At 36.5% G+C, this 16,991-nt stretch overlaps 1 long non-coding RNA gene across 1 annotated transcript; it reads left to right on the forward strand.

Moving 5' to 3' along the window:
• Positions 1-877: 877 nt before the first annotated feature.
• Positions 878-4,107, forward strand: LOC111733783. Its single transcript, XR_002778168.1, has 4 exons — positions 878-1,099; positions 2,345-2,506; positions 2,646-2,845; positions 3,955-4,107. It is a non-coding gene; the product is annotated as an uncharacterized LOC111733783 (long non-coding RNA).
• Positions 4,108-16,991: the final 12,884 nt, after the last annotated feature.

Genomic DNA, 16,991 nt, shown 5'->3' on the forward strand with positions numbered 1-16,991 from the left:
CCCTTTCCTGAGATAAACTGTTGGTCACAGATACTTTCTTAGAGTACTCTTGTGTTCCATGTTCAAGTGTCTTATTTACATTTCACCGCCTTAGTCCCAAGAGATATTTGTACCTTGATTTCTCTGGGAATTTTTGAGTTTAAAAGGCACATTGCTGAAGAGTGAATCCCTATTTTTCTTTGTATTACAAAAATTTGAAAAACATAGAAAAGTAGAAAATGATAAAATGAGCATCCACCCATAGTCATGCCCTCCATCTAAGAAACCTTAACCTTTTGCCATATTTGCTTTGTTAGTTTTTGCTGAAATTTTGTAAAGTGAATTAACAAAGATAATTTCCGTGCTAAATGTGTCACTCTGCATGCCTTTCTAAAATCAATACATTTTCCGATATAATTCCACTTAACAATTGACTGACTGGAATGTTAACTAATATTCCTAATTGCCAGTCCACATTCAAGTTTCCCAACTTGTTCCTAATGTCTTTGGCACCTATCGATTTGCCCATTGTACTTGGCGATAAATTTCAAATTTAACTTGCGCAGAAGAGACCACCGAGATCATCTTCCAATCGTATAATAAACAAGAAACGCCGAAAAGTAACGTCAATGCGCGATGGTTTGTGGGGAATGTAGTCTTGAATCTGGCTGGTTCACAATGCAGCCACCTGGTAAGGGTCTGGGCTACACCTGCGCATGTGCAGACCCTGTACTACATTTCTGCTTCTGTACTACACTCTCTAATACTGTGACCTTCGTTGTAGCACCTGAGATGGAATGTAGGGTCCGGGGACCCCGCGAAGCCTGGGAACTTCCTGAGAGAAGTGAGCCTGTGACCCAGAGTGCGGGAGAAAGAAGTCCCGGGGTCCACCCAACCTTAATCCCCAGTGTCGGGCTCCGATCCCATGTGCAGCCTCACCTGAGAATATCCCAGGTCAGTGGCACCGCGGGGAAAGCGTGTTTTTAGCGCAGTTGGCGAGCGTGCCAGAAAGCGCAGGCGGTAGGTCTGTGGTGGAGCACGAGTTCTGGAACCAGAAAGACCAGAGTAAATTCCAGCTCTGGGATTTCACCTGTAAGCAGAGGCGACAAAGGGAACCTAGGTAAGACTCAAGTTTCTCATGTGACAACAAGGATATTGATAATGACTGCTTCATGACGTTATTTTGAAACTTAGATTAACACATCACTTGTAAATCATATAGGCTACTGCAGGGTACTAAGCCCTGAATAAGTGACAACTGCTATTATATTTCCAAGACACTTTGTTCTTTTCATTGGATGGCTTATGTAAGCCTCACAACCACTCTGTGAGGTCGGAATAATCATCTGCATTAAAAATAACCGAAGCTCAGGTTGGTGTAGTGATGTGCTCAGGCAGAAGCTAGCTGTGAGGAAGTTCAGATTCAAAGGTAGGTGTTCTTTGCTTCCAATCTCAGGCTTTGTCTAAATATCTCACACCTGTTTAAAACAAGCATCTCAGGCTTCCCCGCCCCCCCAGAAAACTTTTGCAAGTTGTTTTATTTACAATGCCAACTTTTAAAGGGTCACTAAAGTTAACTAGACAATAAACTAGACAGAAATCGCTTTACAAAAAGAGGGAAAGCCCAAAATGCCACTTTCTATAGAAACCCACAGTTGGATTTTATTTAGAGCAGAGAATGGGAAGTGGTTGTAGATGGAATCCTACCAAGTGTTACATGTATTCTGGAAGTGCTGGTATCTCTTCAGATCCCTTGAGTCAGTCACGAACTAGTCCCCCATGCACTGGCAAGTTGTATATTCAATCTGAGATTACAGTTAAACTTTGAGCAATAGAAGTTAGGGATGCCAATCCTGGTGTAGTCAAAAATCCATGTATAACTTTTGAGTCCCCCAAAACTTAACTACAGTTATACCTTGGCATTTACCAGAGTCTGATTCTAGGACCCCTACAGATACCAAAATCCAAGACTGTTACATAAAATGGTGCAGAACAATGCAAACAGCCCTCCACATCCACAGATTACTAACCTGGGATCGAAAATGTTGTTTTGATCTGTGGTTGGTTGAATCCAGTCATGTGAAACCCAAGGATACAGAGGGTCAATTGTATTTATTGAAATAAATTGACATATATGTGGACCCACACAAATCAAACCCAGGTTGTTCAAGAGTCAACTGTATTGTGAATTTCAAAGGAGTCACCTCTTTGGCCTTGAAATTAATTGCCCAGATCTAGATCTCAGCTCCTGGGAAATTCATTTGAGAGCAAAGCAGCTCTTGTGAAGTAGGAAGCAGGGGGCCTCTGGTAACAGGAATCTGACCTGGAAGAGAACACCCCCCTGAACCTAGATCTCTCTTTGGAGCTTCACAGCAGAAGCAGAAAAGCCGGTCTGCACAGCCAGAAGCAGTTCTTGATTCTCCTGCCCAGAAAGAGCCAAATTTGATGAAGACACCAGCACATTCAGAAGCCACCACACTGTGTGACAGTGGGCAGTTTGGGCCAGCGTGAAGAAGAGTGAAGTGAGGTGGGTTGGCCCAGGGTCAGGCTGCCCAGGAAAGGCCACTTTGTGGGACAGGTAGTGAGGGCAAACTCTGAGGGTAAAGAGGCAAAAGGAGGAAATTCTGTCTCCACTCTCCCTAAACAGCCCCACTCTTTCTTCACAGATGCTGTGCTGCTCTCATATGTATCTACCACCACATGTTATCATCCATTTCTGATTCATTTAAAACTTTAAAGAAGTTGGACCTGAGAGTGTCAGTAAATTGTCCAGGGCCATCTGTTTTTGACAGAATCTAAGACAGTGCCATGCACTCTGCCACAGTCTATGCTGTTGCATGTTTCTGTAATTCACTTATTTTTACTGGTAAGTAGTGACCTATTGTATAGCTATTCACCGTTTATTTCTCCATTCACCAGTTGATGTGTATTTGGATAATTTCCAAACACAAACATTCATATACAGGTTTCTTTGTGTGGACATCTGTCTTCATTCTTTTGAATTAATACTAAGGAGCGAGTGGAATTGCTGGGTCTCAAAATAAGTGTGTGTTTAAACTCATAAGGATCTGTCAGACTATGTCAAAGTGGCTATGTCATTTTGTATTCCCATCAGCAATGTGTGAGGGTTCTAGTTGCTTCACACCTCCACTAGCATTTAATAATGTTTTTTTATTTGAGCCTTCATATTTGAGCCTTCAGATTTCTAGGGTCTCTTCCTCTTATAAAAATACCAGCCCTATTGACCTTATTTAACTTTAATGACCTCCTTAAAGGTCCTATTTCTAAATATAGTCATGTTGGAGGTTAGAGCTTCAAAGTATGAATTTGGGGGATACAATTCAGTAATAACAATGAATTATACTTTTTTTGTCTTAAGAAATTATCGCCTAACATGGTCATAAGCATTTCACCTTTTTATTTTCCTTATGTACATTTGAAAGTTATAACACAATTTGTTGAAAAGTATATACGTTCTTCATTGAAATGTCATTTTTCTGTTGGAAATCAGTTGAGGATTAATATGTGCTTCTTAAATACACATCTGTTCTTAGTATTACCTCCAGTGCTTACATATATCTCTTTGTTGATTCCCCATTACCCCATCAGAGAACTTTGAATGAGGGTGTGTGTACCCTAGAAAGTACTCAAGATAAGTCACTGGTGTATAGGAAATGATTACAAGAAGTCTATGTATAATGACTTTGTCTTTAAAAAGGTACCAAGCATTATAGAGGCATATTAACTGACAGTAAATGAACATATTTTAGAAAGATATACAAATGAATTAGGGCATAAGAATAATATTCAGACTGATTTTGTGATACCCCCCAAGTATAAAACAAAGGGCAATAATATTTTATAATTTTATTTATTTTTTATAATATTTTGTTTTAAACTCTCAAAAGTAAACATTAAGAGTGTTTAAAGGTATTTTACATGTCGCATTTCTAAACCCTAAATGTGCTGTTATAGATAGCAGGGTTATTCAAAGATGTGACTATGGAGTTCACCCAGGAGGAGCAGAAACACCTGGGCTCTGCTCAGAGGACCCTGCACAGAGATGTGATCCTGGAGAACTACAGCCACCTTATCTCAGTGGATAAGTGGGCTTTACCATATGATTCCATCAAAAATAAAATAGTGTTTGTTCTCTTATTCTTGACTGTTTCTTTTATCATATGTGTCATATCCTTTACTGTTTCTATTGATTGACTCTCCTCCAGGCTAAATGTCATATGTGTCTTCTTTGCATGCTTCGTAATTTTTTACTAGATGCTAGATATTGTGGATATACATCGTTGCACACTGTATTTTTTGGTATTTTAAAATATTTTTGGCCTTCATTGGAATAAAGTTATTTGAAATTAGTTTGATCCTTTTAAGGTCTGCTTTTAATCTTTGTTCTGATGGATTCAGATTGCCTTATACTCTAGAGCTAATATTGCTCCTATACTAAGGCAGATTGTTTCAGGTTATTATATTGAATCCTCCATGAATTAAGAGAACTTTCTACTCTGGCGGGTGGGTGACAAATTTCCCATCTCTGTGTGTGCTTTGGTTATTTTTCACCCTACTCCTTCCCAGTGTTTCTTTCCCCAAACTCAGGTAGTTGCCTTACATTCACACACAAATCCATATTCAGCCAAAGACTCAAGGAGACTTTTATGCAGATCATCACAGTTTTCCCTTACTATGGATCTTTTTTCTCTAGTATTTTGTCCTGCAAATTCTAGTTGCCTTATCATTTTTAAACCCCTAACTCTGTCTCCTCATCTTATTGAAACTGTCAGGCTTTCCTTACTTTCCCCTTGCTGTACTGCGGCCTAGAAATTTTCCCGATTATGATAATAATAGGCCTCATCTAATTTGTTTTCTTTTTCTTAAGAATTTCTGTCCTGTACTGACTGTTATCCAATTTTATATGGTTTTCTACTTATTTGACATGAAAAGATAAAGTGAAAGTCTCCATACAGTCTTTTTTATAAAACCCAACACATGTGGACTATTTTTAGAGTTTAATATTATTTTGTCCATAAGGTTCAGGGATTTAAGAAGATTCATTCCTTTTGTCATTTCGAAAAGGTCACATGAGCATCTTTAATGTGCAGCTCCTGAAGCTATAACTTTCTTTACATTCAAAAGTATTAAATCTGATGCAGCTGATCCAAATCTTAAATTATTTCCACTTACAGAGTATAACTTTAGAAAATCAGATGTGTCCTTCGAGTTGGAGGAAGGAGAAGATTTGTGATTATTAGAGGAAGAATTTCTCAACAGGAGCTACTCAGGTGATTTACTGAGTACTAGGAGATGGTATCCAGGGAAAATTAAATCCAAACTGGTCATTTAGAGGTGGGAATTTGTAAAGGCCTTTATCTTTGGAAGTTTACAAAGAATAGATCCAATACAGTGTGGAAGGTGATGGTGGTTTAACATAACCAGTGAAGTGTAATCATATTGGTATTCTGATCTTCAAGAGCTGGAAGCCCAAGTATATCATTTACAACTGACAAATCAACTTACAGAAGTTTATTTAATGGTAAAATAATAAAAACTAAGAAATATTAGAAAAGGTACTAAAATGAAAGATTAAAGTATGATTAGAGAGAGAAAAAACATTAATTTCATCATTGGTTCTGTAATATGGAATTTCTAGATAGTCTAAGTAAATAGAATATTAACAAAATACACAAGTTTGTAATGATAAAAGTACCTAGTAGAGCAAAAACACAACTTTCCTAATTATTAGAAGAAAATTTAACAGCAATGAAAACAGAACTATTACCGAAAAGGCCTTTTTACTTTTACAACGTAACTCAACATGTCTAACAACCATATCTACCACATCAACTAATATAAAGGAGTTAAAGTTACCTATTAAAAGAAATGCTATAAGATTGTAACAAAGAGATATACCTTAAAAATAATGCAAAGTTTGAAATATAAAACAGTAAATCAGTAAGCTAATAAATATACAAATAATTCAGGATTCATTTACCTAGCTGCTAAAGTTAGAATTTAGGCAAAATAACATTAAATCAGAAAAAAGGGCACTTGAATGATATTTTTTAAAGATGGTCTTTAAAAAAGCAATGAAAGTTTTGAATATCTGTGCATTAAATAAGCTACCAGGAACCATAAAGCAACAATTGTAAGATATAAGGAGAAAGAGAAACAAATTAGATATAGTAGGCCTTAATATACCCCTCTGGTTTTATACCAAATATAATGGAGAACAACTGAAGTTCTAGAACAAGGGCTGGCAAACTAGATCCCTGAGCCAAATCCAACCTGACCCAGGTTTTTGTGAATTAAGTTTTTTGGAACTCAGCTATTCCAGTTCTTTTATGTATTGTCAACCACTGCCTTCATACTAGAAAGGCATAGTTGACTGGTGACAGGAATCATATGGCAAAGCCCACAATATTTATTATGTGACCTTTTCAAAAAAGTGTTTACCAATCCATACTCCAGACAGTGGTTTTCAAAATCACCTCCAGAAGGTGATTTTTGCCCACCATGGGACATTTAGCAATGTCTGGAGACATTTATGGCTGTCACAGCTAAGGGAGAAATATTACGCCTATTTCATTTAGAAGCTAGTGATGCTGCTAAACTTCCTATAATGCACAGGACGCTACTACCACTGCCACCACCCCAATACACACACACACACAAGCAAGAATTCTCTGGTCCAAAATGTTAGCAGTGATAAATTTGAGAAACTCTGTTCCAAAATATGTACACGGAATATTTTATACAGTGAATCTAATAAATATCTAGATACGTCTTTCAAACTATGTACTCTGGAAATAAAGAATAAACCAATGCCAACAGTATATTTAAAAACATAAGAATACATTAGAACAACAACAAAAAAAACCTTTAATAAATTCCAGAATACAAATATGATAGTTCAATAAAACTAGAAATTGTAAATATGTTCAAAACTAAAATCCGATCATTGAAAAAGCTTTAAAATTTTATTCATATATATGAGAAAAATTGTGGGAAAGCCCTTGTTTTCCTACAGAAATATCGAGGTTAAAAAAAAAAAAAGAAACTGTCTGAACCAACTTTGTCATAGCTGTGAAAACTGTCAGAGGTTCATAGCTTGATTGCTATGAACCTCTTCAAATTAATAGGAAAGCTTTGTGATATTTTTACTTATTCCTTCCCAAACCCCTTTGGGGCATGATGGTGGTTTGGCATTAAGGCAACAGCAGTCCAGTTCCCAGGGAGCAAAGCAGACCTTATTTGCAAGTTATTGTGCATATCTGTTTAACGTAGAATACAAGGCACTGTCTATTTCATACAACTCAGAACTAAGGCAGAAAAGTGGTGGGCACTGCTATTAATAGCTACAAGACGCACAGATGTCTGGTCAAAAGATTACAAGTGGAAACATAATAAGCCATTTAGGATCTGGAGAAGGTGGGGTGAGATTATTTGAGAATTTAGGACTTTAAAATGTAGCCATGTATACAAGGGAATTTAGAAAGATACATGCATGACCAGGCAAGATGCATGCTCAGAAAGACCTCAGAAGACCTTAAACTTTCACCTTGGATTGAGCCTCAGAGCAGGCTTAGCTAAGTGTCGAAGGACTGCTGCAGCACAAAGCAGATTTGCAAAGCCTAAGAAAGCTCTTGGCAATCAAGGAAATCTCTGTTAAAACATTAGCTAAACGTGAACTGAAGGAACAGAGATCACACATGGTAAAGAATAGTTTTTGCAAAAGTAAGTGGAAAAGTCTCAAAACAAATGGAGAACTACAGTCTTCAACAATCAAAAAATAAACAACAAACCCCAAGGAATGAGGAGAATCTGAATTCCAAAGTTACCATGTTATAATAGTCAAATGAACAGTTTTCGAAAAAAAATTATAATGCATACAAACAAACAGGGAAACATGGCCTCTCCAAAGGAACAAAATAAATTGACAGAAACAGTCCCTGAGGAAGCCCAGACATCAGACTTACTAGACAAAGACCTTAAAACAACTGTCTTAAATATACTCAAAGAGCTAAAGGAAAGTATGGACAAACAACTAAGTAAAGGAAATCAGGAAAATTATGTAGGAAAAATGAGAATCAACAAAAAGAAATTATTAAAAGGAACCAAATAGAAATTTTGGAGCTATAAAGTACTATAACCAAAATGAAAATTTCACAGGAAGGAGTCAACAGCAAATGTGAGCAGGCAGGACAAAGAACCCATGATTCTGTAAATAGGCTGATTGAAATAATTGATTCTCAGGAAAAGAAAAGAAAAAGAATGAAGAAAAGTGAATATAGCCTAAAGGACCTATGGGACACCATCAAATGAACAATCATAAACTTATGGTAGTCACAGAAGATGAAAAGAAATGAGCAGAAAGATTATTTTAAGAAATAATGGCTGAAAATGTCCCAAATTTACTGAAATTCAGGAACCTACAAATCCAAAAAAAGTGAAAAAACTCCAAGTTGAATAAACTCAAAGAAACTCAGCCTGAAATGTATTATAATCACACTATCAGAGACAAAGGGAATCTTCAAAGCAGCAAGAGAGAAGCAGTTTCAGAGATTTATTCTTTATTGGCAAATGTAAAATGTAAGAGCGGTTATTAGGGCACAGGAAGGGAAAAGCAGAGTCATTCAAGTTATCGATTATCCAGGTGACCCAGGGATTTCTAAAAGAGAAACTCTGTAGTAGGAGATTCTTGCGTCTTTACCTAATTATTTAGCTAGTAGCTATGTCATACACCTGACAATATGTTTGTTCAAGATGGATGTCTTTGAAATGGATGCCTTGACAATCAAAGCTTAATGCCAGACATTTATATTACAATTTTTTAAAAAAGCTTCATGTCAGGCATTTGTACTACAGTTACATATAAGCAATCCTCAGTGAAATTATCAAGTGATTTCTAATCAGAAACCTTGAAAACCAGAAGACAGTGGGATTATATTTTAAAAGTACTAAAATAAAAAATAAGATCAACCTAGAATTCTATACCCAACAAATCATTCACTAAAAAAATAAGGAAGAAATTAAGACATTCCTTTGATAAAAGCTGCGAGAGTTCATTACCATTACATGTGCTCTACAACAAATGCTAAAGGAAATCCTTCAGGTTGAAATGAAAGAATGCTAGCTAGTAACCAGGAGCCATATGAAGAAATAAAAATCTTCAGTACGCATGTGAGCAAATATAAAAGCTAATATTGTAATTTTGGTTTGTAATTTTTTTTATTCTATCAGGTTTTAAAAGACAATTGTATAAAAACAATTATAAGTTTATGTTACCGTACACATACACATAACGTATAAAGGTGTAATTTTATGATTCCAATAACATAAAGGAGATGGATGGAGCTTTTGGGGAGTACCATTTTTGTATGTGATTGACATTTATTTGGTATCAATTTGAATTAGATTGCTACAACTTTAGGATATTATATGTAATACCAATGGAAACCACAATAAAAATACCTATAAGTGTACAATGAAAAGGAAGTCAAAATGTATCACTACAGAAATCAACTACCCACAAATGAAGGAAGCAATGAAAGAAATGAGGGGGGAAAGCTATAACCTATCCAAAAAACTAATAGCAAACTAACAGAGGTAAGTCCTTGCTAATCAATAATTACTTTCAATGTAGTGGATTAAACTCTCCAATGAAATGGTAACGATTAGCAGAATTAATTTTAAAGTGATCCAACTATGTGCTGTTTACAAAAGACTTATTGAGATCTAAGGACATAAATATGTTGAAATGATAGGATGGACAAAGATATTACATGCAAATAGTAACTGAAAGATAGCTGGGCTGGCTATATTAATAGCAGACAAAGTAGACTTCAAATCAGAAACTGTTATAAGAGATGAAGAAGGACATTATATTATTGATAAAAGGGACAATTCACAAAAACATATAAAAATTATAATCACATGTATACTGAACATCAGATCTCCAAAATATATGAAGCACATTGACTTCATATATTGACAGGATTGAAAGAAGAAATAGATAAGTCTATGATAATAGTTGGAGATTTCAATACCTCGCTATCAATAATGGATAGAACAACTAGTCAGAAGATTAGCAAGGATGTAGATGATCTGAACAACATATAACTTAATTAGATTTAACAACTATATACAGAACACACTACTAAACAACAGCAGAGTACACAATTTCCTCAAATGCGTATGGATCTTCTTCCAAGAGAGACTATATGTTAGACCACAAAACAAGTCTTAATAAATTTCAAGACTGAAATCATGCAAGAAAGCTTTTCTGATCATGAATAAAAATAGAAAAAAAAAAGAAAATTGTAAAATTCACAATATGGAAATTAAATAACACATTCTTAAAGAACCAGTGTGTCATAGAAGAAATCACAAACGAAATTACAGAATATCTTGAGAGAAATGAAAATGAAAAAAGCAATAAACCAAAACTTATAAGATGCAGTGAAAGCAATGCTAAGAGTAAAATTTATCTTTCCAAAACCAACTCTTAGTTTTATTGATATTTTTTATTACTTTTCTATTCTCAATTTCATTTATTTCTTCTTGGATCTTTGCTATCTCCTTCTTTCTGGTTATTTGAGACTTAGTATGTTCTCTTTCTTTTTTCTTGAGGTGTAACATTAGGGGAGTTTTTGTTTGTTTTGTTTTTGTTTGTTTGTTTTTTGTTTTGTTTTGTTTTTTGAGCTCTGTCTTGGGTTTGGGACATTCTCAGCCATTATTTCTTTAAATAAGCTTTCTACTCCTTTTCCCCTTTCTTCTCTTTCTGAGACTCATTGATACATAGATTTTAGTGGTACCTCATAAGTTTTGTAGGCTTTCTTCATTCCTTTTCATTCTTTTTCCTTTTTGTTCCTCTGACTGGATAATTTCAAATTTTCTGTTCTAAAGCTCACTGCTTATTTCTTTTGCGTGTTATAGTCTGCTGTCAAAGCTCTCCAATTAATTCTTCAGTTTATTCATTGTATTTTTCAGCTCAAAATTTCTATTGGTTCTTTTTTGTATTGCCTATCTCTTTGTTGAATTTCTCATTTTGTTTTTATTTTGTTTTCTGAAATTGTCAAATGATTTATCCGTGTTCACTTGGAGCTCTCTAATCATCTTTAGAACACCTATTTCTAATTCCTTGTTGAGCAATTCCTGTATCTTCAGTTTTTGAGATCAATTACTAGAAATTTACTTTGTTCCTTTGGTGGAATCATGTTTCCCTGATTCTTTATGATTCTCATAATTTTGCATAAGTGTCAGCATATTTGAAGAAGTAGTCACCTTTTCCAGACTTTATGAATTGACTTTGGCAAGGAAAGACCTTTTCCTGTGGGTTGAGTCATGCTGGAGCATGCTGTAACCCCAGTCTAGTGGTGTAAAGTACTAAGTGCAGATCACGTGCACAGGCATGGAGGCTTGTCATGAGAGCCAGGCTGGAAGTATGCAGGTCAGCATCTGTAGGGTTCAGTTGTAGGAGAGCTCACTGGTGCAGGAGAGTAATAGAAGATGTGGCTGACTCCAAGCCTACAAACAGCTATAGTGCCTTAGCTATAAGACTTTGCCATGCATATACACAAAGCAATGGAGACCAGTGATGAGTGTCAGGCTGGCAGAATGAAATTTCACAACTAAAGAGGCTAGCTCAAAGCACATGCACAGTAGTGGGTGTCAAACACAAGAGTCTAGACCAGTTTCTTGCACTTGCACAGCCACAGAGGCTTGGGCCAACTGCTGGCGCAGGTCCTGGGCTTTGGTGGAAGTGGAGAGAGTGAGGGAGTGGGGAATGGGGAGTGACTCAGGTGGCTGGCAAACATGAATACTTGTAGAGCAAACACTAGTGAAAATGCAGAGGGTCACAGTAACTGTGGTGGCCATGGGTTCTTTAGTGACAAAAGCTGTTGTTGTCACTACAGAGCAGGTTACTGAGATCTGCTGTCACTCCAGCTGCATGGATGGTATTGTTAGCTCTTGCTTTTCTTTCTCATGCCAAGCTGTCTCTGGGAAAACTGTTTGCTCACTCCATTCCTCTTATCCCAGAGAGAGGAACTTTTTCCAGCTGGGGAGCTTCCTCTTGGTGCTGGGCAATGCCAACTTGGGGGATGGGGTAATGCAGACAAATGGAAACCATTCTTCCTCCCCTTTTTGTGCAGTTATTCTCAAGGTTTTTTGTTACATTGTGTTGCTGAATTTTTTTCAAGTGGATTTGAAAGTTCTCCCAGAGCTCTTCTTGTTCATTAATAACAGTCTGCTTGTTAATCTTTGTAGTGGAATGGAAACGGGGTCTCCTATTTGCCATCTTGGTAATGTCACTCTAACTTACTAATAACATACAGGCATACTTCATTTTAGTGCACTGTGCTTTATTATGCTTCACAGATATCATGTTTCGTTTTGCTTCTTAAAAATTAAAGGTCTATGGCAACTTCGTGCCAAGCAAATTCGTCAGAACCATTTTCCCAACAGCATTTGATCACTTCGTCTCTGTATCACATTTTGATAATTCTTGCATTATTTCAAACTTTTTCATTATTATTATGTTTATTTTGATGATCTGTGATCAGTGATCTTTGATGTTACTACAAGTATTGTAATTGTTTTGGGAATCCACACACCACATCCATATAAGATAGTGAACTTAATCAATAAATGTTGAGTGTGTTTTGACTGCTCCACTGGCAAGCCATTTCCTCATTTCTTCCCTCTCCTCATACTTCCCTATTCCCTGAGACTTGACAATATTGAAATTAGTCCAATTATTAGCACTACGATGACTTCTAAATATTCGAATGAAAGGAGTCACATGCCTTCCACTTTGAATCAAAAGTTAGCAATGATTAAGCTTAGTGAGGAAGGCACACCAAAAGCCAAGACAGGCTGAAAACTGAGCCTCTTGTGCCAAAAAGTTAGCCAAGTTGTAAATGCAAAGGAAAACTTCTTGAAAGAAATTAAAAGTTTTACTACAGTGAACACGCCAATGATAAGAAAGTGAAACAGCCTTATTGCTGAAATGCAGAAAGTTTTAGTGGTCTGGAGAAGATCAAATCACCCACAACATTCTCTTAAACCAAAACTTAATCCAGAGCAAGTCCCTAACTCAATGCTTTGAAGGCTGAGAGATGAGCAAGCTGCAGAAGAAAAGTTTGAAACTATCAGAGGTTGGTTCATGAGGTTTAATGAAAAAAACAGTCTCCATAACATAAAATTGTAAAGTGAAGCAGCAAATGCTGATGTAAAGCTGCAGCAAGTTATCCAGAAGATCTGGCTAAAATAATTAATGATATACTAAAAAACAGATTTTCAATGTTGCTGCGACCTGCACGACTAGAGGGTTAACCTGAGGGAGGGTGACGGAGGATTAAGAAAATCACAGAGACATATTATAGGAAAAATTGAGGCCAGGTAGAACACTACACTCTGAAGGAGATACAGTGACTTTGAGACAAGCTCAGTGCATTTATTATATACACCTAAAGGTCAAGGAGGAGGTGGGAGTCTTCTTCTCAGGACTCAAAACTTGCTGGCAACAATAATCTCCTGAAGGCCTGTCTGTACCCGGTTATCTGTGCTAAATCACAAGCAGCCCTCTGTTCTTTGTTTGCTTCTCTGCCTTTGGCAGATTGCAACACAGTCAAGCATGGCTCAAATCTGGCTCTCTACACAATGCAGATGAAACAACCTGATATTGGAAGAAGATGCCATCTAGGACTTTCATAACTAAAGAAGAGAAATGCCTTGCTTTAAAGCCTCAAAAGACAAGTTGAATTTCTTGTTAGGGGCTAAGGAGCTGGTGACTGAGTTGAAGCCAGTGCTCATTTATCATTCCAAAAATTCTAGAGCCCTTAATAATTATGCTTCATCTACTCTGCCTGTGCTCTGTAAATTTAAACAACAAAGCCTGGATGACAGCACATCTGTTTACAACATGATTAACTAAATAATTTAAGCCCACTGTTGAGAACTACTACTCAGAAAAAAAGATTCCTTTGAAAATATTACTGCTCATTGACAATGCACCTGGTCACCCAAGAGCTCTGATGGAGATGTACGATGAGATTAATGTTGTTTTTATGACTGCTAATACAACATTTATTCTACAGCCCATGGATTAAAGAGTAATTGTGATTTTCAAGTCTTATTATTTAAGAAATGTATTTCATAGGTTATAGTTGCCATAGATAGTGATTCCCCTAATGGATCTGGGCAAAGCTAATTGAAAACCTTCTGGAAAGGATTCTCTCTATCCTAGATACCATTAAGAACATTCATGATTCATAGGAAGAAGTCAAAATATCAACGTTAATAGGAGTTTAAAAGAAGATAGATCCAACTCTCGTGGACTACTTTGAGGGGTTTAAGACTTCAGTGGAGGGAGTAACTACAGATGTGGTGGAAATAGCAAGAGAACTAAATTTAGAAATGGAGCACGAAGATGTTATTGAGTTGCTCTAATCAAGCTTTAACAGATGAGAAGTTCCTTCTTATAGATGAGCAAAGAATGTTTTGTTTTGTTTTGTTTTTTTCAGATTGAATCTACTCCTGGTGAAGATGCTGTGAAGAGTGTTGAAATGACAACAAAGGATTTAGAATATTACATAAATTTAGTTGATAAAGCAATGGCAGAGTTTGAGAGGATTGACTCCAATTTTAAAAGAAGTTCTTGTGTGGGTAAAATGCTATCAAACAGCACCGATGCTACAGAGAAATTGTCCATGAAAGAAGAGTCAATCGGTACAGCAAACTTTATTGCTGTCTTATTTTAAGAAATTGCCATAGCCAACCCAACCTTCAACAACCATCACTTTGATTAATCAGCAGCCATCAACATGGAGGGAAGACTCTCCACCAGCAAAAAGATTACAACTCACCGAAGACTCAGATGATGGTTAGCATTTTTTAGCAATAAAGCATTTTTTAATTAAGGTATATACATTTTTAGACATAATGCTATTGCATATTTATAGACTACAGTATAGTATAAATATCACCTTTTATGTGTACTGAGAAACCAACAAATTTATGTGACTTACTTTATTGTGACATTTGCTTTATTGTAGTGGTCTGGATCTCAACCCACAATATCTCTAAGGTATGCCTGTATCGTTAAGGATTTTTTCACCAATATTCATGAGGGATGTTGGTCTTTGCATACGATGTCTTTATTTGCCATTATTTCAAAGAACACTGGCCTAAATGATGTGGGACATGTTCTTTCTGTCTATATGTTCTGAAAGAGATTGTAAGTGATTGGGATTATTTCTTCATTTAATATTTGATGAAATTTACCAGTTGAGTCATTGGAATTTAGACTTCATTCCTGAAAGTGTTTTAATTACTAATTTAATTTTCTTACTTGTTATAAATCTGTTGAGATTTTCTACTTGTTTTTGAGTCAGCTTTGGAACTTGGATCTTAGAATTTGTCTATATCTTATAAATAATCTAGTTTGTGGCATATAGTTGTTCATAATATTGTCTTATAATCCTTTAATTTCTATATATATGGTAATGATGGCCCTTATTTATTTATGTTTTTGAGAAATTCTATCATTTTCTTAGGAACTCTAGCTAAAGGATTGTCAATTTTGTCGAAGAGCCCATTTCCGGTTTTATTAATTTTTCTGTTTTGTATGTCATTGACATCTGTCCCGACCTTTATTATTTTCTTCCTCTCATTTGTTTTAAGTTTAGTTGGCTTAATAGCAAACTTCCTTAATTGCTTCCTAATTCTATTTTTATAAAATGACTCTCTTAGCAATGCTTATTTCCTCCATTATCACATCCATAGTTATAGGATGCTTCAGGAATACTACCCCTATTTTTAAAGACCCATTTATTAGGCTCCCCTCAAGTTGTTATGGCGCGAATGATTCTGAGACCCACGGAGCCAATTGAGATTAATTATGAGCCTTTATTAGCCGGCCGGCGACTGACTCTCTACCACGCAGAGTTAGAGGAGATCAGCCCCGAGCTTCCAGAGGAGGCAGCTTGAAAGCCTCCTACTACATCCTTGAATAAGCAGATTACAAGAAGCAGAAGTTAGCCGTTAACATTTTGTACAAAGATAAATGTTGCACTTCCAAGGAACTCTCAGATCAAACAGGGCCTAGTAGACAGTTTTATCATCTGCACCTTGGAATGTTGCGCTTCTCCCTGGGGACTGGCGCCTGGAGATATCACCTCCCTGAAACTGGAGAATTTCCACTTTTACAAAGTGTTGCGTTGTTTTTTCACAATTGACACCCATTTCTTGAAGGGACCCTAATAGGCAGCCAAAACAACCCTAATCAGAAATTCCATTGGGGTTTAGGAATTTCAATTTTTTGTGCGTGTGATGTTTCTATCCTAGCATCTAGAATGGTATCTATTACACAACAAGTTTTTAAAAAATATTTGTTGAATAAATATATGTATGACGACTTTCTCTCCGTTTGTGATCTGGTGAAGTCTATTATGATTTAATGTAGTTTGACAAGCCTCCTTGTGGGTCTCTGGGGTCACCAGGATGAGGCTCAGGGGTTAGTGGGTCTATTGGTTGTAAAGGAAGAGTGAAGGTCCCAGGTTGAAATATTATAAAATTTTAATTTTACAACTATATAACTTAAAGCCTAACTACTTCGATCATCATGCCTGCTTTTACGGTTATTTTTTTTTTCTAAATAACTCCCTTAATAACTTCATATCCAACCGAAACGCAAATTTTCCCAATTTTCTCCAAATTACTTATGAAAAATAAATGCAGTTATTTCAGTCTGGGGCCAATAGAGGACCACCCTTTCCATTTGCTGGGAGAGTTCAAGTTTAAATCTTAACCTCTTCTGGCTCTGAAAGAACCTGGGCAGGAGCTATCTAAGGAAATCGTCCCCCAGCTTTCAAAATGCAAAAAGGCCATACGACCGTGATTTCAAAAGAGGACGCTGAGGTCTACTGGGAAATGTAGTCTTGAATCGTTCACCGCGCGGCACTCTGGGAAGGGGATTCTGGGCTCCTTTTGCGCAAGTGCAG

The sequence above is a fragment of the Pteropus vampyrus genome, unplaced genomic scaffold, assembly GCF_000151845.1.
Source record: "Pteropus vampyrus isolate Shadow unplaced genomic scaffold, Pvam_2.0 Scaffold637, whole genome shotgun sequence".
NCBI classification, from domain to species: Eukaryota; Metazoa; Chordata; class Mammalia; order Chiroptera; family Pteropodidae; genus Pteropus; species Pteropus vampyrus.